The sequence below is a fragment of the Enhydra lutris genome, unplaced genomic scaffold (genome assembly GCF_002288905.1).
Source record: "Enhydra lutris kenyoni isolate GAN:26980312 unplaced genomic scaffold, ASM228890v2 scaffoldscaffold10, whole genome shotgun sequence".
NCBI classification, from domain to species: Eukaryota; Metazoa; Chordata; class Mammalia; order Carnivora; family Mustelidae; genus Enhydra; species Enhydra lutris.
The window spans coordinates 26,167,124-26,180,923 of record NW_019154094.1 but is presented as its reverse complement, the minus strand read 5'-3'; the positions used below and the strand labels follow the sequence as shown (position 1 = coordinate 26,180,923).

Genomic DNA, 13,800 nt, shown 5'->3' with positions numbered 1-13,800 from the left:
TTATTAAATCCTATTTTGTGGGGGAGCCTCTAGGTAACTCACACAAGACTGACACCTCTTCCAGTGATGTTTCTTATGTAAAGATGTCTGGTGTTTTAGCTGGATCCTGAAGACAAAGCCATGCTGAATATGAACAGCACATATCCACATTCTTCTCTCCTGTATCCTTGGCAGACATTTCTGTCAACACCAATTTCTCCCTGGCCTCAAGACCCTTCACAGTCTGGCCATTCTGGCAGCTCCCCCCAGTTGGCTGGATCTGGCAAAATAGATCAAACTACTGACTCTCCTTAAGCTGGGATTTCCTTTTGGGATAGAAAAATGAGAGTTTATCTAAGTGCACATAATAAAACCAATGGGTGAATTTAGATTTCCTACCCAAGATGAGATTCTACTGGCAACAAAGTTCTCTTACAAGACAAAGTTAGTTCTGTTGTTTCATTTTAGGAATGGAACAAGGTTAGAACTGTGGGGTCTGCTTGACTCATCCAATCTCTTACAACCAGTTTCCAAGTGGTTCTGGGTACTTAATGCAATGTTGTCCCTGCTCATTGTGAATGGGGCATATCGTGAGAAACAATAAATACACTGTAATGACTAGATCCTAGTATTTCTAAATGTGCAGTCTACTACAATGCAACCAGGAGACAGCAAATAATATCAGAATAATTATAGAACTTTAGAACTGAAGAGGCCTTAGCAATGACCTTGTTCAGCAGTTTGCAAGCACTCTTGGCTTTGGGACTCCTTTTCAGGCATGAACAATCTATTTCAGGCCAGTGAGAGCCTCCTAGGGACATTGGGAACAAATTGATTGGGAAAGATAAGATGTCTTCCTGTGGGACTGCAAACTCAGGGGATCATGTAAGCTGGAGCTGCTGTGAGACAACTCTTTAGGCTTCAGAGAAAATGTCATCTGCAGAATGGATTCAACCTACTGAGAAAACCCAACTGAGTGCTGTAGACAGAGCATCAAAGACCTCCAGTGGTCTTCTAGATCCATCCAGCCACTCAGACATGTTAGATAACCCTAACTGGTTCACTTCTGAGGTACATGACTGAGTAAATACACTTTTATTTGATCTAGTTTGTGTGAAGATTCCATTGCAATCCAGGATCTTAATTTATATAAATATCCACATTATAGGGTTCTTGTCAGGATTTGATCTATTTCATGCAAACAACTTAGCACGGAATGTCAGACTCCATGATCCTTATAGCTCAACTGATTGCAAAAATGAGCTCGATGTACCATCCCACCTTATGGGGGGTGGTAGCTTTGTTCTCCTCCTCCTTCCTCCACTCTGACTCTGGGCTCTCCTGTGTGATTAGTTTTTCTAATGGGATTTTAGCAGACACGATGCAAGAAAAAGTTTGCCATGGTCTTGGGCTACTGAGCTTGCAATCTCTCTGCTATCACCATTGGGAAGGTAAGAGGTAGTTTCTTAAAGGTGAGATTCAACGTAGAATCTGGAACGTAATTTATAAACCGTTTATATTCTATTTCATTAAAAGTATGGGTCTAGCTTGAACTTTGAACAGATCCTTTAGCCATGGGTGATTTCATAACAAATCATGGATCAAGCATTTGAAAAATCCTGGTTTGCTGAGTTATGCAGACCTTCCAAATATTGCACATCTCATTAAAATATCAAAAATCACATACGTAAATATTGCCATCAGTCTCATTAGAAAAACACATGATGTCAAGCTCGCAGTGGTACTTTTACAATTTTCCAAAATTCCCATTTGCACTTGCAATTTCAAGTGGGCAACACGTATTGTCAGTTGTTTTCCTCAAAGTGACAATTTCACTTTGTTCATTTTGAAGAAACGGTCTGCCAATATCCAAGTCTGAATAACCGTAGTTTGTCTGTCAGTAGCTTTTCAAACCGAGATTCTGCTCTGTGAAAGAAAGCAGTTAGCTGAGCTCTTGACTCAAACAGTTGCCCACAAGCAATTTTCCTCAAGACAATCACAGTCTTCAAAATTCAGCAAAAATATTTCCTGTGTACTTTTCATTCTGTCACATAGAATACTGAGGGCTGGTCTTTGGTAAAATTAAAAATTTGATTCATCAAGAGCACTCTTAATGAAACTGGCATTTATTTTTATTTTTAGATTATTATTTGTTCCTCGGAGTGCCTATCAGTGGAAAAATGTAACGACTGTGAGAAGTTTGGCACCATTGCTTGGATCCTTGCTACAGCCCAGCAGTCTGAACCATCATTGCTTTTGAACCAGGCACAAAAGGGTCAAAACCATTGTTCCAGGACTCAATCGTGAAGTTCCAACATTATTCAAAATTTGAATATTTCAGCCCTTTTATGCATCTGTTTGCTGAGCATTCACAGAAAAAGATACTATGCGACGATGAGTCGATGCTGCTGGAGGGCTACAAGCAAACTGGCAAGCCCAGCCCATCTTCAGATTCACCCATTTGCAAAATGTAAGTACAATTTTGTAAATGAGATATTAATGCAACCTTTATGTTTGCAACTAAATTTTTAAGTCATTGGGTTACTGTTTCCCTGGAAAGTGACACTGTGGTTGTTGTTTTTACGGACTTTTCATGCAGCGGGCATGGGGCACTGTCAACTGGACAGGATTTATTTGTTTATCAGGTGTTGTTTGTGCTTCTCAAACCAAGGAAATGCTTACCCTGGGACATGTTTCAGGAGCTGCTTTGCTTCTAGACTGACAATCTGTATCTAACAACTTTTGACTTTTAAAGAGTTTTTCACATCTATGGTTAAAATACTCGATTCCTTTTTCTTTAAACTTTTAATGATTGGTCTCAAAGTGATGTCTCAATTAGCACCCAAATTTTGCATATAATAATATCTGAAAATCTTCTGTTGTATAAGGCACAGTGAGGTCATTGATAACATCTATAAAGATAGCTCACATTATGTGCTGGTTATTTACATCTTTGCCTGTTTTGTGTTTTGCAATATATTTTTCCCTTCTTGAAATGGAATTCTCAGGAGTCTCAACTTCATTTTTTCCAACATTTTTAGACATACTTGGTGTGGTTGTGGGTTCAGAAAGCAAGCCTTTTCATCTCCCTTTTATAAGCCGATGATCCATCTCTCAATAAAGAAAATAAACGTTTTTCATTTTAGAATAAAATAAAAATTCTGAAATAATTTTGATAAAAATTTGAGTCTGAAAAAATTATAATATTACTCCAAAATAAGACAAGTATAATCTAGGGACTTCTAGGTTTCCCAAGAGCCTTTCAGTAAACTACCTTTTAGTTGTGTCTTTGTGTGTATACACGGAAAATTCAGGGATTTCAAAATTTGTTGGCTGTCAATGAGGTTATGATAGTGAGAGCATTGTAGGAGTATTGAAAACAATCTGAGTTCATCTCTGAAAAGATATATACTTACTCCTTTCAACCTATTACCTTTGAAGAGTGCCGACAGCACAAAAATATCCAGCCTATATTCTGTTGCCTTTTAAGAGGGATGACGCCATCACTCATCCTGTAGTTTGGAGAACTATTTGTGAGGGAACGACTGTAAAAGACAAATGTGTTTTAAAATTACTATAAAAGTAGTTTTGACCCCGTAGACTATACTTTGAGGATTACTCATATTTTTGAGACAGAAAAAGACACAGGCAAAAAAATGTGCTTATCCAAATTGGTTCCACAGGTAGAATTAGCATGTCAGTCCCCTGTCAGTCCAGAGTACCTTCTTTGTCTCTGTTTCTGTCTGAGTCTTTCTCGTCATCCTTCTTGTCCTACCATTCCACTTAATTATAAGTCCCACCAAGATAGAAATCTTCATATTCATCTGTGTGTATCCCAGCACTTAGTAACTAGAGCAAATTGATAGTAACTGATTTGTTATGTTGGATTCAAGAATGGGTGATAGAGATTGCTTTTGTACACTCACATGAAAATCAAGCCTTGGTTAAAATAACCATATATTTAGAGATAACCTAAGAGTTCCCCTGCTTCAATCTTTGGCCACAACATACAGTCTTTCTGTCTTTGTTTTTAGTAAAAATGGTTTCAATTACCAATGAGAGACTCTAGCTGAAACTAACTTAAACCACAAGTTAGTTTGCCGACAGTCCAGTGATGGGTCTGGCTTCAGGAACAGGTGGATCCAGGAAATCAAACAATGTTGCCAGACACCACCACTGGTCAGGTTTCATTTCTCTTCTTGTGGCATTTTGGCTTCATTTCTAGAAAGATTCCTTCTACAAGTAAGAGAAGAAAACTTGCAGCAGCCTAAATCTTTATTCATACCATTTATAATTCCAAAGAGAGAGACATGCTTTCTCTCAGTTTTCATTTGTTAAGTCACATGGAAGGACTTTTATTAGTGCTTTCCGAGTCTCACATGCCTACCTCTGGATGAATTACTGCGGTTCAGAGGATGTGGTTCTCTGATTGGCCCAGACTTGAATATATGCTCACCTCTGAAGGCAGAGATTAAATAGACCACCCTGCTGACGACCCTTCTAACTTTTCATGGAGTGAAAGTTGATGTTAAAGAAAAAACTGTTGAATTTAATTCACAATATTTTTTTAAAAATCTACATTATTAGAGAATGCAAAAGAAAGGAAGAACATGAAACAATCTGAAATGTTACTATACACAGAGATTGCAAGAGAAAAATCTGTATTTTTCCAGTTTTTCTATGAATTGGAAATGAAAAAAGATGACTTCTTTTAAATTTAATATGCATTCAACCATTTCTTCCCATTCTAAAGTATTCTTCCAGAACGTAAGTGCAGTGACTGGTTCAGAGAGCAGTCTTGGGAGATGTTCTAATGCTTACAAACCTCCCTCTTCCATAAAAGTGATTTAGGTCTTCTTACAGGTGAAGTGACTAGTTTCTCTGCAGTGTACCTTAGTGTTTACAGGACAGAACTTGAGCATCTCATGAAAAGCCTTCACTTCCCTATTCACAAAAATAGAATACAGTCACATCAGCACCCGCTTGGACTTGGAGAGGTTTGAAAGACAGCCCGGTTGGAGGCTTTTCTCAGTCCCGCCGTGTGGCTGTGGGGCCAGAACTGCACGTGTCCATGAATGCTGGGAGCGGTGAGCATGGTGCCAATCCGACTTACAATCTCTGATTCTTGTTACTTGTTAAATAATGGAACCGTTACCATCTGTAGCAGATGTCCTTGAAGTGATGCGGAGCCAATAGTTCCTAGGAGAAACACTGCATGAAAATTTCTTTCTTTCCTTGCACAAATATAGCAGAATGCTAAGAACATCAGTGAAAGTTTTCCTAGTTCAGCCAGGGAAATGGGTGCATTGCATGTGTTGCATTGTTAGGCAGGATTTACTTAGGGGTATGCTGGTAAATGTTTATCAATGAATTGAACTGCTTTCCGCCATCTTTCCCTGCCGCCATACTGTCCTGAGCATAAATGCCCTGGCAGATACTCTCAAGAGCATTAACAATGCAGAAAAGAGATGCAAACACCAGGTCTTATGAGGCCACGCTCACAAGTCACCATCCGGTTTCTCACTGTGATGATGACACACAGTTACCTTGGCAGATTTGAAACCACGGAGGAGCACAGAGCCAGGAAAACTGTTGTGAACCTCACAGACAGGTAAAACAAGTGTGGAGTGATCAGCCCCAGACTGGATGTACAACTGGAAGATCTGGAAGAATGGCAGAACAATCCGCTCCCATCCCTCCAGTTTGGTTTCGTTGTCCTGACAACCTCTGCTGCCATCATGGACCACGAAGAAGCAAGATGAAAACACACAGGAGGGAAAACCCTAGGATTTTATGTGCAAATAAAATGCCTCAGTGGACGCTGGTGCTTCAGTTAGTCACTTTGAACTTTACAGCAGAGTAGCAAGTGCACCTGCAGCCATGTTCAGCCTTTGTGTTAATTGGGGGTTGTTGCTTCCCTGAAGTGAACAAGGAAGACTTGACTTGGGATGACCCACACCATCACGCTCATGGCTCACCAGCAGATGCTTGAATCGGGGTTGGGGTCCAGGGTTGGGGTCCAGGGTTGGGGTTGACGCTTTCCCTTCTGAAGTCTTAACTTACGTTAAGTCTGGAAGGAGAGGTGCCTTTCATGGTGTTAGCTTGACAATACACATTTCATGCACTGTTGTGAACTGCCCTAAAAAAACGACCTGGCTATAGTTAGCTGCATAGTGCCGTTAGGAGACAGGCAGGAAGCAGACAACTAGAGCCCATGGCTCACTCAGATTCATCTCAAAGTAAATTAGGGGGGGCTTGTCAGTAACACTGTAGCAATATGTGTTTGCAAGAGGTCACTGAGTAAAAGGAAACCTCTTGTAAAAACTAGTTTTACTGTCACCCTGTCACACCTGTATTCCTGGAATTGAGAAGAATTAGTTTGCTGGGCTACCTCACCTGGGGAATGCTTGTAAAGAGTTCAACCACCAAAGAGAGTAGCATGGCTTCTGTGGAGGACACCAGGGCTTGACTCCCCCTTTCTAAGCAGTGCTGGCCGGTAATGTAATAAGAGCCACACATGTTATTTAACTTTCTAGAAACTATATAAAAGAAGAGAAACAGTAAAAAAACAAACAAACAAACAAACAGAAAAACAAAAAAAAAAACAAAAAAAACAAAAAACCAAGATGCAGAAAAACAATGAAATATAAAACAGCCATTATTTGTGTTTACCAGTGTTTCTGGCATAAATACTCCCACAGTGGTTAGTTTTAAACTGCCAACCTGACATCTCTGAATAGGGAGTTAAGGAGAGAATTATCCAGTTGGCTTTCACGGACAGGTCTGAGCTGGTGGCTGCGCGATGCTGTTGAGTCCTTTCCTCAACCACATATTTCATGAGCCCCTCTGTGGTGCCAGATGTGCTGGTAGGCTCTGGGAGTCCCACAGTGAGCAAAACACAGATGTTCCTACTCTCTTCGATTTGTAATCTAGTGAGGAAGAGAGATGTGAGTCAAATATTCACAGGAATAAAAGATAACAGGAGGTTGTTACCTTGTCTGGGGATTGGGGAAGATGTCCCCGAGGGTTACTTGTCTGTGCTCCAGTGTGGGATACCGGATTCCAGCCAGAGGGAAGAGTAGCTTCTCATATCTGGGGTTCACCCCTTCTCTCTTGGTAACCAATTCCTTGTATTAAATCCCCTGAATCTGAACTACTTAGTGTGGGTTCTCTTTTCCTGACTGGACTCTAAATGATGGACTGAGGAAACATGTCTGAAATGAAATCTGTGGATGTTTTACATGGGCTTTCTCCTCATACAGACAAAACCTTGAGACAAGGATTTGAAGGAAATTAGGACAGCTGAGAAATAAGAAAATGGACAGAAGGAAGAGATCCAAGGGTGTGTTATCAAGCGAACTGTCACGGTAAGCCTCTGGAAGTGAATTCTCCCTGGGACTCTGAAAGACTGTGTTGAAAAGTTCCCTCAGACTTACTGAAGGGGAGAGACTCTTTGGGTATGTGTCTAACAACTCCCAATAGCCATTTGTTGAAGGCTGTTTCTGAGGGGTGTAATTCCTAGCATTTTGGGCCCTGCAGGGAAAATGCAAAATATACACTCTTGTGGCAAAGGAAGACCACAGGGAGGGAGACTCAGGGATGGCATTTGGAAGTCTGGACAACTGGTCTGGAAATGGTCCTTGCCAAAGGGATGTGTGAAGGGCACTGACAATGTCTCGACAGGTAAGTAAAAATTAAGTTGGTGTGTCTATAGAACCATGCATGGTAAGTGAACAGCTTTGTAGAAAATGTATTCAGGTGTGTTGAGAGTTGGCTCAAGCGCTATAAGAATGTGTAAGCAACACATAATTATCTACGGGGCTTCAGAAGCTACATATGTTTTGATACCACTGTAATATTGGTGCCCTAAAGCAACATGAGTTAATATTGCTACTTGTAGGTAGCTCTTGAAATGTCCCATCTTTGACCTTTGAAAACGTGCAGCTGGTAAATAGATGTTGAATTAATATCATTCGTCAACCTCCTTGCTGACATTTCCTTCTTTCCCACTAAAGCCCTTTATTTTGTCACCAGAGGACCTTCACTTTCTCTGCCTATACATTTTCACAAACTCTTCTACTTTTCTAGGATGCTTCTGCCTTCCCGTTCTTCCCTCCCCCACATACACACACAGAGTCTCTGGCGAACCCCACTCATTCTTCCATACCGCAGTCCAGCATCAGCTCCCCTGTAAAGCTGTCTCTGACCCTCAGGATCAGATAAGCTTAGAGTTGCTACTGTACATTCTCCATGGCACTGAGGTGGTCAAGAACAAGAATTTGAGGGGCGCCTGGGTGGCTCAGTGGGTTAAGCCTCTGCCTTCAGCTCAGGTCATGACCTCAGGGTCCTGGGATCGAGCCCAGCATCGGGCTCCTTGCTCGGCAGGGAGCTTGCTTCCCTCTCCCTGCCTCTCTGCCTGCCTCTCTGCCTACTTGTGATCTCTCTCTGTCAAATAAATAAATAAAATCTTAAAAAAAAAAAAAAAAAGAACAAGAACTTGAAAAACAAAGTGCCCTCCCTTTTCATTGAGGCAAAATTGATAGGTCACAAAATTAACCATCTTAAAACGTACAATTCACTGGAACATTCCCAGTGTTATGCAACCATGGCCTCTACCTAGTTCCAAAACATTTTCAACACCCTAGAGGGAAACCCTGTACCCATTAAGCAATCCCCCATTCCCTTCTCCCTCCTCCAGCTCCTAGAAACCACTAACTAACTGCTTTCCAGGCTTCTCCATGTTGTAGCATATTAGTACTTCATTTTTATGACTGAAGAATATTTCTTTGTATGGGTATACTATATTTTGTATATGTGTGTATCAGTTGATAGACATTGGGTTGTGTCTACCTTTTGGCTATTGTGACGAGGGCTGCTATGAACACTCATGTACAAGTATTTGTTTGAAAACCTATTTTCAGTCCTTTTCGGTATCCACCTAGAAAGGCAATTTCTGTGTCACACGGTGATTCTTTTTTTTTTTTTAAAGCCCCAATGTACAGCCCAGTGTTGGGCTTGAACTCACGACCCTGAGATCAAGACCTGAGCTGAGATCAAGAATCGGATGCTTAACCGACTGAGCCACCCAGGCGCCCCTAGGTCCTGACATTTTTTAAGAAGTGACCTACAATGGGCTGGACTATAACTAAAACTGCTGGCAAGAAGGAAACATTAGGGGTTGCTACCATAAAATCCTACAATGAAAACCTGAAAAGAAAAATGCAGGTAAAAGACCTTATGCTGGGACGCCTGGGTGGCTCAGTCGGTTAAGCATCTGTCTCCGGCTCAGGTCATGATCTCAGGGCCCTGGGATCGAGCCTGCTGCTCCCCGTGCTTGTGTGCTTTCTCTCTCGCTCTCTCACTCTCTCTTTCTGACAAATAAATAAATAAATAAAAATCTAAAAAAAAAAACTTATTTAAAAAAAAGCCGTTATGCTCCTCTTTGTGCTTGTTGATAAAGAGATATTAAGAGACGTCATATCAACTTCGATCTCTCTGTTTTTATAGCTCAGGCTGATATTCAGGTACTTGGGACGTGTCAGAACCCTATTCTGTCACACACCGAATCAGTCAACATGCTCAAAAGAGGGCTGTTTACTGAAGTGTGTCTTTTAAGTGTTCACATCTTTGCACCAAAATGCATGCCACCAGGTAGGAAAACAACTTAGCGAGGAGTTTTTTATGTGAGAGCAATAAAGATCAGAAAATACCACTCCCTTTGATCTGGGCACCCAGGTCTTCCTTGGAGCCACAACTTATTTATGGAAGTTGAAGGCTAGCATTTTCATCTTTAACATTTGATTGTCAGACTCTCAGCCTGGCATACAAAAATATCTGAGCTCACATTCTCCATCCTGCTCCCCAACAGGCTATTTGTTCTTCAGTGTCATTTTTATTTCCCTTGGGAGATGTTCTCTTTGGCCAACTTAGCACTATTAGACTGCAGAACACCTCAAAGCATAAAATGGTGTTTATTGAGATTGACAGTCTGTGGGAAGCAGGCTTTCATGCTGGTTTGACTGAGTTGAGTATCTCCGCCATGACAGTTACCCCAACGCAATTATTTGGTCAGAGAGAGGCTTCATGCTGTTCACGAGTGTGGTGAAGACCGTGAAAGAACTTCTCAGAATGGAGAAAGATACTGACATTTCAACCGGTACTCTAAGCTGGACTTTGACTGTTGTGGCCATTTGTCTGTTTTCTTCCAGCAACCCTCTCTCCTTTGTACCACCCAAAGTATCCAGTTTTCCTTTAGAGAACCAACACTCCATACTTGCCGCCATGAGGTTTAGGTATGACGGAGCTCATCCTTTTGGGGATGGGCTCCCAGAGCGTTCCAATAAGTGTATTGCTTTCCTCCGACTGTAGTGATTGAATTGAGAAGGGGCAGGTAAATAAAGCACGGTGATTCTACCCCAGCTACCTGGAGAAGTTGTCTCCTTCTTCCCTGGAAGCCACCAGAGGACTTTCTTTTGGCTGGAGAGTAAAGTATGAGGATATATGGCCTGGAACTTTGGCAACTATTGTTGAATGATGAGGTGAGCCATTTTGGCCATAAAGCCAACACACAGAGGAGGGCCAACACACAGAGGTAGATCCTTCATGACTCCACAGACTCCAGATTACACAGTAGCTGGAGCCGAAGCTCCTCCTGTTTTAAGATAAGTGAGCCATTCAATGGTTCCATTTTTCTTCAGCTAAGTTGGGTTGAGTTTCCTGTTGTTTCCAATCCAAGATGACTAGCTAATGTACTATTTCTAATTTACCACATTTTTCTCACCATAAACTTATGCAGTAAGTATTATTGTACTCGTTTTAGTGCTGAAGACACCAACTCTCATAGAAAGAATCTCAGTGACGGTGTAGCTGGGAGATCAACTTAAGTTGTTTAAAACACGTATTGTCAACATCTGTGCCAGCATTTCTTAAAATATGGCCTAGGCACCCCTGAGCAGGTTCCCCAAGAATCTTGCTAGGTATTTGAAAAGTCAGAACAGTTTTCATTATATTACTGAGATATTATTTATCTTTTCTACTCTCATTCTCTTGTGAGAGTACAGTGGAATTTTCCAGAGGCATCTTGACTTGTGATGACATCATTTCTCTGATGGCTGATGGAATATGTGCTTCTGTGTTCTAGTGTTTTCTGGAATTTTCTAAGGCAAGTCTTGAGTGTTCTCACTATCAGAGTAAAAAGGAGTCTTGAGACTAAAAAGTTTGAGAACCTGTGCTCTAAGCTATACCATATGATTCAAAGTGCTCAGCATTCTTAGAGATACTTTTTATCTAACACAAATAATTTTTACAAATATTTTACATAAATCACATGTCACCTCCTTACCGTCTCATGAAAAATGGAAAGAGTCTTCCATTAGATTTTAGTGAGAATTTATCATTTTCTTTGGTGTAGAATTATTTTTTCTATGACATTCCAGAATTTTTGAGTTTTGGAGAATAGAGGGCCCTTTCTGAACTTCTTCTCAAACTCTAATTTTAAACTACTGTCATGGGGGAGATGTACCGTGAGAGGCTGTGGACTCTGAAAAACAATCTTGAGGGTTTTAGAGTGGTCCGGGTTGGGAGGTTGGGTGAGCCTGATGGTGGGTGTTATGGAAGGCACGTACTGCATGGAGCACTGGGTGTGGTGCATAAACAATGAATTCTGGAACACTGAAAAGAAATTTAAAAAATAAATAAAAATTAAAAACTACTGTCATGGTTGTAATAAAAATTTCAGTGATTTAAAATGGGAGTACATCCAAGTATGTCCATTAAGCCTGGGGATAAGCATTTTCTGGCAGAGACTTCTGAAACAATAATAAAATCAATGAAAATTCTGTACTTTTATTAGGACCATCCTCTGACAATCCTAAACAACATCAGTGATAAAAATGATTCTCTGGCCACTTGTCCAAAATAAAACATAACTGATATGAACTGGTATCCTAAAGTTTTAACTGGTATTGGAACTGCTGAATTCCATCCCACCATGATCCCCAACCTGGATATAAAATCACTCCCTTCAGTTCTTCTGTTAGATAACTTAAAATAATGGTAATAATACTCACTATTTGTATAGCATTTCTGTCTCAACATTTAGATAGAACATTCTTTGTTCCTCACAGACCCACCCTCCTCCAGGGGCCTCAAGACACCTTTGACAGGCTGACTCACTGTAGCCCAAAATTCAGTGGGAACAGCATATCACAAGATATTCAGGACTGAAATCAATGTCAAGTGTACGGAAGCAAGTTGTAGAGAATGCTTTAGTATTTCCCTTTACCCACTGGTTGGCTCAGTTGGTTAGGCATCTGACTCTTGAATTCGGCTCAGGTCGTGATCTTGGGATCATGAGATGGAGCCTCAGATCGTGGGGCTCTTGCTCAGTGGGGAGTCAGCTTGAAATTCTCTCTCACCCTCATCCTCTGCCCCTCCCCCCACTCACACTTTCTAAACCAATCAATCAGTTAATCAATCTTTTAAAAAAAAAATAGCACTTCCTCAGAGGCCCTCTCTGACCAACAGATACCTTTGTTACTCTGTTTCTTCATCTCCTCTACTTTTACTTCATAGCACCTACCACCATTTGTACTTGTGCTTGCTTTTTGTTTATCTCCCCTTTGGACTGTAAATTCCTGAGGTTGGTCACCACATCCATTTTATTCTTCAGCCTCCCGGATCTGCCAGTGTCACCTTTGGAACATGGTAGTTGCTTAATACTTATTTTCTGAGTGAACAGATAAATAAGTGAATAAATGCTCCACTCTTTAAGGAGCACAAAACTCAATCCAAAACCTTACAAAGAAGAGACCCATTATAATTCTCAAAAACAATCTCCAAAGAGAAAATCAAGGAAACTAGTGATTTGGACCAATTCTGTCAAAAGACAATTGAATGACAAGAAGTCAGTCTTACGTTGGCTCCTTTGGCAAGGCCAACATAGGAGTGCAGGCTGTTGATTCTGTTTACGAGGAGTTCAAAACCAGGAAAGCCTACTACCCAGTGAGAGAAGTTAAAGTGTTGGTTATGTCTTGAGGAGGGGCATGAGGAGCCTTCTGTGGGGTTGGAAATGTTCCTTATTTTCATCTGGACAGTGTTTACACAAATGTAGACATATGTAAATATTCATCAAGCCATACAATTAGAATTTAGACATACCACTGCATGTATATCCTACCTCAATTTAAAAAAACCAAAAGCCTTTAGCTAACTCATGAAGATCTGACCAAAAATGGAAGCTGGACTGAATTGATGCTATAGCTTTTTTTTTAATAAAGATTTTATTTATTTATTTGATAGAGATCACAAGTAGACAGAGAGGCACGCAGAAAGAGAGAGAGAGGTGGAAGCAGGCTCCCCGTTGAGCAGAGAGCCTGATGTGGGGCTCAATCCCAGGACCCTGAGACCATGACCTGAGCCGAAGGCAGAGGCTTTAATCCACTGAGCCACCCAGGTGCTCCTATAGCTTTCAATAGTACCAGGATGCACTTCGGTTTATCAAACTTCAATGAAAAACCATGTCATCAACTACATCTCTGAAAGGAGATATGCAGGTCATATGCATGACCTAATTTAGATACACACACTTTGGGAAAAACATATACACACACATTCATACACACCTTATGGGTATATGTGCCATATATGTATGTTCCTGTTATGTGAATATATACACCTATGTATATACACATATGTTTATAGGTATACATGGATACACACACATACACACACACACACACACACACACACATATATACATAACATGCCTACATACATTTTTAGGAACGTATAGAGTCAAACCAAGATATAGTGGACAAAAAG

At 40.8% G+C, this 13,800-nt stretch overlaps 1 pseudogene; it reads left to right on the top strand.

The window, feature by feature from the left end:
* The first annotated feature begins 5,349 nt into the window (after positions 1 to 5,349).
* Positions 5,350 to 5,816, top strand: LOC111143985 (annotated as a pseudogene).
* Positions 5,817 to 13,800: the final 7,984 nt, after the last annotated feature.